The following is a 13,772-nucleotide window of genomic DNA, read 5'->3' as shown; positions in this document are numbered from 1 at the left end:
TTCTTTAGTTCCATAATCGAAGTAGTCTATGCAATTTAGCAAAGCTTTGACGAGCATTGTTTAATTCCTAAGTTTCAAAATACAAGTCTATGCAATTTAGCAAGGCTTTGATGAGCATTGTTTAATTCATGTATCATGCGATAGAAGTCTATTCAATTTCGCAAAGCTATGGTGAGCAATTCTTGGGTTCTACAATAGAAGTAGTCTATGTAATTTAGCAAAGCTTTGATGAGCATTGTTTAATTCTTGAGTTCCACAATAGAAGTCTATGCAATTTAGCAAAGCTTTGATGAGCATTGTTTAATTCTTTAGTTCCACAATCGAAGTAGTCTATGGAATTTAGCAAACCTTCTGGGAGGGATAGTATCGGTGCGGTGCATAAGGCTCGCTTTAGCGTTTGGATCGCTTTCTCTTCTTTCTCTTCCCAGTCGAAGGCCACGCCTTTCTGGGTCAATGTTGTAAGCGGTTTCGCGATCCTAGAGAAGTTCTGAATGAACCTACGATAGTAGCCAGCGAGACCTAGAAATTGACGAATTTATGTAGCCGTCTTCGGTGCTGACCAGTTCTCAATGGCCTTAATTTTGGAAGGGTCCACGTGAATTCCCTCTTCACTAACAATGTGACCCAAGAATTCGACTCTTCGAATCCAAATTTCACACTTAGAGAACTTAGCGTAGAGCTTCTTTGATCGTAAGGTTTCTAAGACCTGTCGTAGATGTTGACTATGCTCCTCCTTACTTCGAGAGTAGATAAGTATGTCATCGATGAACACAATGACAAAGTGTTCCAAGTAAGGACGGCACACCCTATTCATTAAGTCCATGAATACAGCAGGCGCATTGCTCAATCCGAATGGCATCACTACAAACTCGTAGTGTCCATAACGAGTTCGGAAGCCTGTCTTGGGAACATCCTCCTCTAACACTCGTAACTGGTGATACCCGGATCTCAGATCAATCTTTGAAAAGTAATTCGCCCCTCGCAGTTGGTCGAACAAATCGTCTATGCGAGGCAGAGGGTAACGATTCTTGACGGTAAGTTTGTTCAGCTCTCTGTAGTCGATGCACATACGGAACGATCCGTCTTTCTTGTTGACGAACAAGACCAGTTGATACATGTGTGGAAGTGACAAATTCTGAAAATGATAATCGTTATAATGTGGATGTGGGAGGAGATCATGGAATGCATGCTACCTTTAATGTGGGAGATCTTTCACCTTATCTTGATGATGATGGCCTTGATGAATTGAGGTCAATTCCTTTCAAAGGGGGAGGGGATGATCCATGCATGGATCATGAAAGCCCAAAAGGTGATGGATTAGTTATTACTAGTGGGCTAGAAGGTGGTTTGGGATTAATGGTTGGGTTGTGCATGGTAACCCACAAATTGAATTAGGGTTGCATGAAGGCTAGGGCAACATTTTTAAGGCTTCATAAGTGCTCAAAACGTTACTTTTTACTTCATAAAGCCTCCTAGCCGTTTTTATCACTCTTTGGTGGATTAGGGTTACACTTTAATGCTTCTGATGGCTCATTAATGCTTCTTATGGCTCCTTAATGAAGCATAGACGTTTTTTCATCATCCTCAAGTGTCTTGGACGTTTTTTTGTGTTATTTCAAGAGTTTCCTTAATTTTCATTTACTAGTTTTAATGAATAATTGGTTGGTTGGCTTGTAACCACCAAATTTGTAATAAAGGCTTCATATAAAGCCAAGTTTATGCATGGAAAAAGTAATAGACGAATTTTAATCAAAGAACCCTTTTGTTCATTTTGAATTATTGTCATAGTTCACAAATTATCATCTTTTGGACGTGATCCTTGAGTTGATCGAATTCAAACTAATAGGTCTTAGTTTGTCTTCAAATTTACAAGCTATAGGTCTACTTTGTTTATCAAATCTATCATTTTATTGTTTTTGTCTCAAACAATATTCCATCTCAATACAAAACAGCCCATACACGTATCACAAAGAGAACATACAATACACTATACAAAGAGAACATACAATACACTAGAAAATAGAGAACATACAATACAAATACAAGAACACTATAACATTAATGTGAGCCACTACTTAATGGCATGGCGATATACTGTTGTGTAACGTTTTGTAACCAGAGTCTCCTGGAGGGAGAGCGTGAATTTGTGTATAGATCTATACGAGATTGACCATCCTACACCTTGCTGCTAGCTACAGTGGGACCTGCAGGTCTACGGGTGAAGAATGTCATACCATTTCGATGTCTTCGAACATCGTGCTTTACTAGTCAATCAAGTATTATTACAACTATATCACATTTTACCTTAATTAATCAATTGATTTAAGGTAGTTAGTACAACGGTAGTTGCTATATACAATACTACAAGTACTTCTTTATTATTTTCCCATTACATTCAAATTGTGATCTTCTCACATAAACGATAATGTAAACTATATTTTGGTAAATGATAGTCAGTCTTTGGGAAAACACTCACTTTTACAAAGGAACAAACATACAGAACAGTCGTGTCTTGGTAGAAGACTACATTTCAGTTAAAGTAGAAAATATAGGATTTTCTAGGAGATACAAACATTTACAAACAAACATTTACAAACAAACACTTACAACATTTACAAACACTTTCATTAAACTTGTACAACAAATGACACTAAATACTTATGAACTCACCAGCTTTAATGCTGATCTACTCTTTCAAAATAACTTGTATTCTCATGTCACCAGTAGACAGGTACACTGGACCAGGTTTTGAGAAGATGGAGCACATTTAAGACTCGTCCTTTATTTTTATTCATATTTTGGTGTCTTTCAAACTATACACAAAATACACTTGTATTAAATTATAATATTAATGCAATAGATGATGTTCTTGCTTGTTTACTATTATGCATTGATATGATACTGTACATGACGTCCTCCGCCCCCGAACGTTTCTGCCGTTCTGGTTTGGGGGTGCGACAGATTGGTATCAGAGCTTTGTTTATAGTGAACTGAGTATATCAACCCATAAAAGATATACAACTATAAACACAACGGGATTAAAATACTCTGACCAAGAGTTTATACTTCTAAATAATAAAATATTTAACCAAAGTATACATACCTGCATTCATACTAAAATCAGTGTCATACTAAGACAGAACAAAAGTATTGCGATTGTTGGACAGCACAAGTAGGCTTGGGGACATATAATCAGATCTGGGAGTGATATAGCCTGATCAACTATATCTTTCCGAGAAGTGATTAGCATGTGCCTAGGAATGATTGTGGTGTTGCAGCAAGTCTAAAAACTTGCCAACTCTACTACAATGAAAACTTTAGAACAAAACATAAACTTAAAATACTATAGGAGTATTTTGTGTTACTATAATTACTTATGTGCAAACTAAAAAGGTCTTTATTAGTATGTCAATAGTTGCTGAGTGGATACGCTAAGGTTATATGTGACTAAGGTGTCATAGACTTAGAATCTGTGATCTTTCCTTTACTTCCTGTTCCTTGTTTGGATGTGGACTTAGAGTTAGGATCACTTATTCGAAGGTCTATCCTGTTTTGGTTACATATGACTGGTATGCACTATGCAAATATTGGAGTAACTGGTAAGGATCATCTTATAATTATCTTAAGTAGTACGTCTATTAACTAATTCTTTTACCCCTATTCTCGCGTAGATAACATGGCTGGATTCCATCCCCACGGCGACCCGTACTTTCCCAACCAAGGCAATGGAGGATGGCTCGATGCAGAGCCTGAAGAGAATCTTGCAATCCCATTAGATGATGAGTTCGAAGAGAACTTCCCGGATGATTCTGACTCCGAGTCGGAAGTTAATGATCTACCCCTAGTAGCTCCAATCCCAAATCCTAACCCTCGTCTGGCTTTTCATGGCCCGACGCCTCAGTGGGCTGATAACTTGGGTAGGTGGAGCCGTGAGCAGGGTCAACCCTTACCATACAACGGAGACCGGAGCTTCTACAACATAAGTTAGGGAGGATCTACTGACAGGATTCTTCCCATCTTGGTTCGTTGTGTGGCTCGAAATGTTGAGCTTGGAACAACAGCCATTCAATAAACCATCGAAATAGATGCTGACACAAACCCCAACACGGATAGAATCCGCAATCTGGAAGTTGCTCACAGGAGAGACAATGAGGCTTTGCAGCAAGAGCTAGCTGTAACTCGAGCCAAAGTCATAGAGCTCCGAGCACGCCAGACAGTGCATGAACGTCACCTCCTTGAGGTAGAGCGTTAGCTGGCTGAATTGAGGGTTCGTCGGAAGGGTGCCCGTCGCCAGTAGGAGATGCTCTGATCATCCTTTATTTTGGTTTAAGGAATAGCCTTCTTATCTATGCTCTAAGTAGCACTTTTTCCCGGTAAATATTCCTGTACTTCAAGTACTGTTGCTAGGTCTCTATGCTGTCGAAATTTTCTTGTTGTGGTTTGATGTAAGACCTACTTCTAGGTCATTTTTCCCGAACTTATTACATCTATAATGCCAATATTATTGACAGACATCTACTCTTTGGGAAATCTTTATCCAAGTGCATTCATTATTCTACTGTTAGCTCTTTATTTCAATCATGCTCTCATCTATTTTGTTGGGCTATGGCGATTTAGTCCATGGACCACTCTCATTATACTTACAATTGATTCTTACTATCATCTTCATCTTTGTAAACTTTTAGTTGAAAGATGCCTCCACGCCGAACACCGAGACACAATCCTCCGATAACTCCTACTCCACCACCACCTCCTCCACAATACAATCCGGCAACAATCCAAGCTGCAGTGGTTGCGGCTGTTTCGGCAGCCCTAGCTCAATTCAGTGCCAGTGGAATTAGAAGGAGTGGAACAATAGTTCATTCCACTCATGGTGATGCTCCAGTGCGCTCTAGAGAGTGCTCGTATAAGGACTTCACTAACTGCAAGCCCAATAGCTTTAACGGGATTGGCAGAATCATTGCCCTCTCGCAATGGTTCGAGAAAACGGAATCGATCTTTGAGATTTGTTCCTGTCCAGAAGGGAGCAAAGTTAAATTTGCTGCCTGCACCTTCGCGGACCAAGCCCTGACATGGTGGAATAGCCATGTCAATTCACTAACTCTAATAGTGGCTAATGCTATGGGATGGGACGCTCTGAAGGAGCTCATGATCGAGGAGTACTGCCCGAGGGGCGAAGTTCAGATGCTTGAACAGGAACTCTGGAGCCTAACCAAGAAGGGCTCCGACATAGTGGCCTATACTGCCAGATTCAGCGATCTAGTGGCACTATGTCCAGGAGTGGTCCCTACTGACGGAAAGAAGATAGAGAGGTATATCTGGGGGCTGGTGCCTCCATTTTAGGGGAATGTTTTAGCTTCAAACCCCGCTACCTTCGACATTGCCAAGCGATTGGCACAACGGCTCATTGATCATGGAGTCTGTACCCCAACAACAACAACAACCCTAGCCATCCCAGAACCCTCCAAAGCCACTGACAACAAGCGGAAGTTCTGGGATAACAAGAAGAACAAGGCGGCGTAGAACTCTGCCAAAAAGCAGCAGGTCATGGTTGTTCATGTTGCGATAACACCTACTGCTACTGCACCGATGAAGCAGTATGTTGGGAGCTTGCCCAACTACAACAAGTGCGGCTTCCACCATACTGGACCCTGCCGGGAAATGCAGTGCGCTAACTGCAACAAGAAAGGGCACACTGCCCGTTTCTACAAATCTCCGGCAAGGCCGATCAACCAAGTGTTGGATTAATGTCTAAGTCCATAACTATATTTGGTATGTACTTGACCTGACCCGGCATGGTCCATTTGGGTTGCACTTCACCGGCACAATTTATATGGATAGTCTTTTGAGAATAGAATATTTATGATTTATATTAATATATTATAAGTTCTAATATATTAATATGGAATCATATTATTTAATTAGTATTGATCAAGAATTAATTTAGAATTAATTAAGTGATCAAAAAGAACTAATTAAATATGGACTCTTATATATATGGAATGGGCCAAGTTCATTTAGGTTGGGCTAAGCTTTCATGGATGGTCCATGGAGCTTTTAACCCATGGATCCTATGTAAATGAAAGGTCATGGGTATTAGGGTTTACATGGATGTAACCCTAATCCTCCATAATATATAAAGGGGTCCTTGGCTCACAAAATGGGAACAAGTGTGTGAAAATAAGAGTGGGCCGATTTTAGTGTGCATACATATTCTCTCAAGTTCTTCCAAGGTGTTTTGGTGATTTGTGATTCCATTTGAGGCTTCCACACTATTGGGGCTAAGCTCTTAAAGCTTGAAGACATCAAGCTACATCAAAAGGTATGTCATCTAACTAGAACTTTGTAGTATAGGTGCTTCATAATATGCTAGTTAGGATGAAACCTTGGAATAGTTAATATTTGCATGTATAATAGAGAAAACATAGATCCAAGGTTTATAGGGTTGCATACATACCATAGGAGTGTTAGAATGCTCAAAACCCAACAGTGGTATCAGAGCCATGGGTTGTTTTCTATTATATTTGATGCAAATGTATTTTTTTTAAGTTGAAGGAAAAAAAAGGAAAAAAAACATGAAGTTTGTCAAATTTTATGATAATTACTTGATTTTATGAAAATCTAATTATTTATAAAATTTGAGTCACTTTACTACAAGAGTTGAATTAGGTCAATTTATTAAAAGATAGAATGATATGATTATTTTATTTGTTTTAAAAGTTTGATCTAAATGGTTTTAAGGAGTTACAAATTTTGTCATAAAATTTTGGAACTCAAAAGTTTTTTTTTAAAGTTATGATCTTAAGAGTTTTGAAACTTCCAGAAGTTATGGATATGAAAAGGTTTTAAAAAAAAATTGATTCAAAGTTTTTATGGAGTTACAAAATTTGGTGTTAATGTTTTAAAGAATTTCATAACTTATTCTTAAGTTATGGAACATGAAAAGTTTCATCATAAAACAAGCATTTAACTCCATAAGTTATGGATTACCAAAAGTTTTATGTTTCCTTGATTTAAGAGTTAGTTTAGATTAATGAAAAAAAATTGTGTTTTAGGTTTTTTCAATCCTAATTAATCTAGAGGTAGTTCATAAAATGTGTTTTTGTAACTTGTCCTCAAGTTACATAAAAGGTCACATTTATGAATCTTAAAACTCATAAAAGTGCCATAAGTTACATAAAAAATGAAGAGTCTTTTTCATTAAATAGTATTATGTAAGAGTCACTTCTTTAAAAGTGTTATTAAAGAATAAGAGGTTACATAAAAAATGAAGAGTCTTCATTTTAATGAACCATTAAACTCATAAGTTATGAAATGAAAAGTTTTGAATAGTTTCAAAAACTTGCCCTCAAGTTTTGGAATTTGTAAAGTTTTCACTTATGAATACTTTAATTCCAAGTTCAGCCCTTAGAATTTTAAAAGTTAAAATCCAACCCTTATACTTTATAATATTATAAGTTAATAATATTTATATATATGTATAAGAGTAAAGTCGTCTTACCATTAGTAGGCCTCATTCACGAAGCCGGTCTATAAGGGGGGTATAAGGTTACTGCCTATAAAATGGCAGTTTAATGGGTGTCCACTCTCACCCACCGCTTCCTTGACCGGTGGAGGGTCGTTAGCCGAACGGGTAGGACAAGGACTATAATTCTCCCTTCATTAAAAGTATTAATGATAAATACTAAGTAACTAAACACTTATAAATTCCCAATCTTAGTTACTTAGGAAAATGTGAATAAGGTGCTAATCCATGAAATTACACTTTGCACTTTGTTGAAGCTGTTAGTGGAGCGTGTGTGGTTAACCGGCACACTAACCTGGACTTAACAAGGTAGGCAAAGGGTAACTTAATGTTTATCATAGTATCGTTGGAGCGTGTGTGGTTAACCGGCACATCGATTGAGGGGTAAATATTAAGGGTACCAAGTATATTTGCATGGTTACTTCACACCTTGTTTTGTGATCCTCGGCATCCCAGTCACAAAACCAGAAGGGCACACTCGAGATTGAAACATGCCATTGAAAAGTTCAATGAATCTCAAAAGAATCTAGGAGTTTCAAAAACCAATTAAAACCTAATAATACATTTCGTTTATCTTGGTGGAAATTGATGAATCGTCATTCACCTACCTTCAAATATTTTATAGCTTGGATTACGGCATCCCTCTTCCAAGTTATAAAATAGTTTGTTGGGTCCTAGCCTTAATATATCATATTGGGTGTTATATTAAGGACTTAAATCAACTTTACGTGAATTTCTCCCATTGTTGATGTCTGGTTTAGACAACAATGATCTTCCCAAACCAAGCTTTCCTAATGAATGTGACTTCGCGAGTTTGGCTCATGGAAGTCATACTTCTCTTCCTCCACCTCCTCCAATTATTCTCCCTAACCCACAAGTTCAAGGTCACTCAAGCCCTAATGGCAAGCAAGGTCTATGTGTGATCACATCTTAGAGATGAAGTCACATATTAACAAGCCGGGAGAGTTGGGTTTCAAAGTCTTGAGAAAGTTGGATGTTCAATCACTTTCTAAGTCACATAGTGAGTTCCTTTGGGACTACTATGATACAAACTATGACATGAACCTTAATGATCATATCTATTTGCTTGGTGCTGCTGAATCAACAATGATTTGGAACGATAGTGAAGCAAATTTTATTAGAAGATCAACTTCCCAAAAACTTTATGGACAGTGACAATGGTGACACTGGAAATCCAGAAAAAGCATTCTCTTCCCAATAGAAAGGGATTGGCCATAGTCAACCCGGTTGACCAAATGGTAAAGAGAAAGGCTAAGTCTGAGATAGTCCCATTACCAAAGGGTCCATATGTTTATTTTACCAAAGGAAGGGGCGTTGATTGCAAAGCTGCCAAATTTACCTAAGGATGTTAAAGTCAATAAGTTTGACTCTACATCAGGTAGAGCCCATTATCTAACTCTGCTAAGTTCTATTCTGAGATCCTCATTACATGATGTGACTGGGTCACATGTTGATGTTTTAAGAATCAAAGAATAGAGAGAAATCTTAAAGGAAGTATATGTTGATTCTGATCGCGAAGGTGGATTTTGATCGCATCAGAATTTTGAGCAGTTGCTTAAGAAGTTATGATATATTGCTAAGGAATAGATAACAACAATTTTCCATGTGGATTGTAAGGATAAGTTTTTCCACAAAGTTTTAAAATAAAAGAAAATTGTTTAATTTTGTTTATTTGAAGTATCCTTACAATGGGATTTGTGGAAAATTGTTGCTTATATGATTCCACTGACAGCAATATTGGAAAATGGATTTGATTCTTTCATTTGTGGTGGTGTCTAAATTTACCAAATCAGGAAAGTTCCTCATCACCCAAGTTTCAATTGGACCGAAACTTGGAATCATGCAAGTTGAATAGTATGATGAATGAGAACTTTCAAGCATTGGAAAATCAAGACTAATTACTTGTTCACATGGATGTGTGAGTCAAGTGAAGGACTAAAGGGATCAAGTACACATTCTTGTGCACTGGTCATGTCCACCACAAAGCTCGTTAAGACTATTTGATTTACTAAAGTTTAGTAAATATGGTTATACTTACAAGTTTAAGTATAATTCTGAACCATTGGAAAAGTCTCAATGTATGGCAGAACGAATGGGAAGAATCAAATTAGGCAAAAAGATAAAAGTTTCCCAAATCTGAAAAGATGGGAGAGTACTTTAGTATCATGTTTGTGATCATCTTAATGATTTAGAAATCATATCACAATTAGTCCTCTAAAGGTCATCTTAGTGCATTCTTATGACTAAGAAGAGGAGTCATGAATTGTTGAAATGGTTAGATCAGGAAGATGAGTCATACTTCGTTCCAAAACAATTCTTAGACTCATACTCCAAGATTGTAACTTGAGTGACATATCTTAAAGAAAGGTTTAAAACACTTGTCAAATGTAAGAGTAAAAGTGTCCTACTCTTGTACATTTGAAATTGGTAAGTTGTGATGTTTTGGATAAAACAAAGACCAACTAAGGCCAATTGTGTGAAGTGTTTGTCTTGATAAAGAATCCGCAGTATCTCTTGAATATTTGGCAAGATAGTCTTATATGTCAAGAGGATAGTGGGAGTCTTAAAGATCCTAAAAAGAATTTCAAGAACTAATCAAGAATAAAACCTGAGGTTCTTCACTAGCACACGACTTGAGGTTTATAACATATCGTGTTGACATATTCTGTGCCCATTCCAGTTAAAGTTGGCTTTGCATAGGAGTTCTGAAAGTTCTCAATTGGTTTCATAACAACTTGGAAGCAATGGCAGGCCCTGTACTGCCAGGCGGCAAGAAGTTAAGATTGCATAAGTTCAGTCCATATGAGTTTGGATTTGTCATTATCCTTGTCTTGTGACTATGGTTTTGACGATTCACATGGATAAGAACACATACACCATAAAATCTAAGGGTCATAAAGTTTCTCTCCGATTCATGAAAATGATGGTGAGGAAACACTTCCACCAAGTAGATTTGAAGCAGATGGCAAAAGGTCTAAACAATTGAGACTATGATTACGGCATCCCTTTTCATAGTTCTGAAATTGGTTAGACACACATGCATGCTATCTAAGGAAAGGTGTATGATTTTGATAAAGTTTTATCAAAGCATCTCGTATCAGAAATCTGAACTTTGGTAAGAAAGTCAATAAAGTATTGATTTCTAGAAGTCCAGCTGATTTCTGAGTACATGTCAAAGCTAGTGGGAGCATAAGTGTTATGCTAATAATCATCATGTTAGTGGGAGCATGATAATTATTGTTAGTGTTGCAAGTTAGCAATGTTAATTATAGAAAACAAAAGTTTCAATTCGTGAGGCTGCAGGGATTGAAAAAGTTGTTTTGTTATAATTAAGGGAGAGGATATACTTCATTTCAGTTCTAAAGGCTTAGATTGAGACCTTAATCATCTTTAGTCAAGAATATATATATGAATTTCATGTTGGATTGGTTCAACTTAAGGAAATTCTATATATTGCGTTCTGAAAATTCGATTATGATTACGGCATCCCTCTTCATAGTCAAATTTTGAAAACATGGCAAATAAACATATTGTAGCAAAAGACTGGTCTAGAATCATGTCTTTATGTGAGACATCATGAATCGTGTACCATTTGCTTTGGGTACATGTCACACCCCGAACCCGACGGCGGAAACGTTCCGGGGCGGAGTGACGTCATGTAGAGTATCACAACCAATGTACATAGCAAGCATAGTAAACACAACCATTACATTACACAGAAATAGTTACATTCGTTTGAAAACAAAGTACTACAAGTTTTTCTTAGATACATTGGTTAGAACAAATGTAAAGACGAGTCTTCTATATGCTCCGTCTTCTCCAAAAGGTTGACGAGAGTACCTGTCTAATGAGAACCTGAGAATACAAGCAGTTTTGAAATATCAGCATAAAGCTGGTGAGTTCATAAGCGTATTTTGCTAAGGAAAAATCGTTTATTTAATCCAGTGTTAAATAATTCATTTCCTTTTGTAAAGGTTTACTGTAATGTTGAAAAGCCATCGTTACTGAGATAAGAAATACGTAGGCATGTTTTTCCCAGAAAATCCCATATTTTCTAACATGTAAGTTTATTTGAATAAGATATGAAAACCATAAGTTATGACCCTGGAATTACCATCCAGTACGAAAGTAGGTAGTTTTAATACATAAAACTATATATTAGATCCCTGGAGTACCATCCAGTGTGAAGGTAGGTAGTTTTAATACATAAAACTATTAGATTAGATCCCTGGAATACCATCCAGTGTGAAAGTAGGTAGTTTTAATACATAAAACTATATATTAGATCCCTGGAATACCATCCAGTGTGAAGGTAGGTAGTTTTAATACATAAAACTATAGTTGAAAATAAAGTAAGAAAAATCCGTAACCAAGTTGGTTTGTTAAATACGTATTGTGAGCCGTATAACCATACTGATATGACCCGTGACCTCCTTGACGTTCTTCAGGCGTCGTTCGATTTACAAAATTTGTCACCCCAGGCGTGCCCGCCTAACTATAGCTAGCAGTTTAGGTGTGGGATTGTCAGTCCCGAATAGATCTATCCACAAATTTCACGTTCTCCCTCCAGGAGACTCTGGTTATACTTCCGGTGAGGATTTATTGGTATCCCGAAGGATATAACGAAGATAAGTCTCACAAGCTAGTATTTACAGATTTTCGGATAATTCAATCGTTTTCGAGTTTCGAATCAGTTTGGAACATAGTAGAGTATAAATAATTAAATACAACATAATTATTTAGCATGATACTCTAGATTAGACATAGGTAAACTAAATCAGACATAGTTTATATTTTTGACTTTGCATGAAATCGAAATTCGTATAACCAGTGGTAAAGATCCCCAAATTATTCCCATAATAATTTGCACAGTTTGATAAGTTTTTCCCATTTAGATTGGAAAGGTTTGATAAGTTCCTTACAGTTTTAGGTAAACTATGTAATTATATTTAGAAAATATCCCTTATGCTCTGCCTATTACAAGAGGGATAAAGTAGCATAAGTTCATCGGAGAATCGTATAATTACATCAGTTTCTTTCAAGTTATGAAAACCTTTATGATTTTGCTTGTATTCCCCCCCCCTGAAAACATGAAAAACTTGGAAAAAGGTGTAGGGGTATGAACTCACCTGACGAGAATGTGCCGATTTAGATGCTAGAAGACAACTTAGGACTTGAACACGCGCAAAGGTCCTAAGTAATATGAGGTGATACCCAATTGTATCCAATTAGTTATTATACAACTAATTAAACAAGTAGACACACTCAATGCAAGAAAACACTTGATTCCAAGTGTTAGGAATGATACGGGTTGCATTTACGGAGTGTATGACTTAGTTAGGAGGGTTTACTCTACAATTGTAAGCCTTTAGGGGAGTTTACGGTTTCTAGACCACATCCCCCATGAGTTTACGGCCGTAAACTCATGGGTGTGGTGGTTTGAGTGATCCCAGGTCTCATCTTGCACATAGGAAGGATCTAGGGTTGATTCGAAGGCTTAGGAAATGATCGGGACATGAAATGGCCTAGGAATTAGGGTTTACGGTCCTTGGACCACCCTGGGGAGTTTACGGTCGTAAACTCAAGGGTTTACGGTCCTGGGACCACCCTTGGGGAGTTTACGGTCGTAAACACATGGGTTTACGGCCGTAAACCCACCTTTGTCCATGTTTGTCCATTTTCCATGTGTTTTGGTGGTTTGTAGGCCATTCATGCAAGTTCTAGACTCAATTACAAGCCATGCAAGGTGTTTGGAGCATTAAAACACCCTTGGAAGGTGTTTACGGTTTTGGGAGACGTTCCCAAACCGTAAACTCGAGTTTATGCTCATTTGGACATGTTTTAGGGTTCTAAGATCATTCAAGCAAGTTTCAAGGCCATTAGACATGCATTGGAGGGGTTAAGGAGCATCAAAACCCCATGAAAGGGTGTTTACGGTTCTTGAACATTCAAGGACCGTAAAATCATGTTCATGGCCAAAAACTCATGATCTTGTGGTTCTAACTCCATGCATGTAAGGATCTAAGCATTAGAAGAGGTTTGGAAGGGTCTTGGGGCTTCAAAACCCCCCATTGAAGGAGTTTACGGTTTTTGGGAGGCTCCCCAAACCGTAAACACGAGTTGTTGATGCATTTGAGAGTTTAAGACATGGATTTGCATGCATGTTAGGATAAACCACTAGTTAGGAAGGATCACTTACCAAATTGGAGCTTGAAAGTGAAGATCC

Source organism: Lactuca virosa, chromosome 1 (genome assembly GCF_052849685.1).
Source record: "Lactuca virosa cultivar CGN04683 chromosome 1, Lactuca_virosa_CGN04683_v6, whole genome shotgun sequence".
Taxonomy (NCBI): Eukaryota; Viridiplantae; Streptophyta; class Magnoliopsida; order Asterales; family Asteraceae; genus Lactuca; species Lactuca virosa.
Note: the sequence above shows the minus strand (reverse complement) of the source record.